Genomic DNA, 1497 nt, shown 5'->3' with positions numbered 1-1497 from the left:
CCATAATCCCCCCTCCCCCAAACTTTACACTTGGCACAATGCAGTCAGGCAAGTACCGTTCTCCTGGCAACCGCCAAACCCAGACACGCCCATCGGATTGCCAGACAGAGAAGCGTGATTGGTCACTCCAGAGAACACGCCTCCTCTTCTCTAGAGTCCAGTGGCGGCGCGCTTTACACCACGGCATCCCACGCAGTGACTTTGCCTAGGCTAAGATGATGTCATCAGTCTGCTACAGGCAGGAGGAAGCATTTCCTCAGTCGTCGTCGTCCCCCCCAGTGATCAGTCTGCTGCAGGCAAGGAGAAGCATTTCTTCAGTCTCCTCTCGGTGACCAGACTGCAACATTGTAACTTTGTAGCAAGTCACAAGGTACAGGGGCTGATCTGTGTCAGAAATTTGTGACAGCCAAGAACTGCCCAGGTACCGGGATTTACATGATTGTTTTTTTTTCGAAGCCCGTGGACGTGCATCAAACTTCCCCCTGTGAACAAAAAAAGTGAACCGTGAAATCACAGCACACAAAAACGTGCATCCGCACATGAACTTTAATGGCATCCCAGTCTTAGTGCGTAGGGTTCAGTATTGGGTTGGCTCCGCCCTTTGCCGCTATAACAGCTCCGCCTCTGCTGGGAAGGCGTCCACAAGGTTTAGGGGTGTGTCTATGGGAATGTTGGACCATTTGTGAGGTCAGGTACTGATGTTGGGGGAGGGGCTCGCAGCCTCCGCTCTAATTCATCCCAAAGGTGTTCTATGGGGTTGAGGTCAGGACTCTGTGCGGCCAGTCACGTTCCTCCCCTCCCCCCCCAAACTCCCCCATCCATGTCTTTATGGACCTTGCTGCCCGTCACGGTCCCCCCCCCCCCCCCCAAACTCCCCCATCCATGTCTTTATGGACCTTGCTTTGTGCACTGGTGCGCAGTCATGTTGGAACAGGAAGGGGCCATCCCCAAACTCCTCCCACAAAGTTGGGAGCATGAAATTGTCCAAAATGTCTTGGTGTGCTGATGCCTTAAGAGTTCCCTTCACTGGAACTAAGGGGCGGAGTTATTAATGTTATTAATGACCTTTCTGTTTCACACCGTCGCCACCGCTATGTTTTCCCAAACCTGCCCAAAAAAATAATATTTAAATGTCAGAGAGCAGCCATGGCAACAGTTCAACCCAATTCTAGGCAAAGCATGGCGACCGGCTGGAAAGTGTTCCAGGGAATTTTGGCATTCTAGGGCCAAAACATGGGGAACGTTGGATGTATTGTAGTGATGGGCTCGATATTCGAGTCGAGCGTGAGTTCAACTCGAACATCGGCAGTTCGTGTGTTGGGCGAATCAGGGCGTTCGGCGGACTGTTCACCCGCCGAGTGCCCCGCAAGGCACTGGGCACCGCACAGTGCCTTGTGAGCCCTGATTGGCTAAAGCCTTTTAGCTACCACAGGTCAGGTGCGAGACTTTGCTCTATCACAGCACAGTACTCTGTAAGAGCCACGATTGGGCAAAGTA

Source organism: Nanorana parkeri, unplaced genomic scaffold (genome assembly GCF_000935625.1).
Source record: "Nanorana parkeri isolate BGI_ZX_2015 unplaced genomic scaffold, ASM93562v1 scaffold320, whole genome shotgun sequence".
Classification (NCBI taxonomy): Eukaryota; Metazoa; Chordata; class Amphibia; order Anura; family Dicroglossidae; genus Nanorana; species Nanorana parkeri.
The sequence above is the reverse complement of the archived record's forward strand: the minus strand, read 5'-3'. Positions refer to the sequence as shown.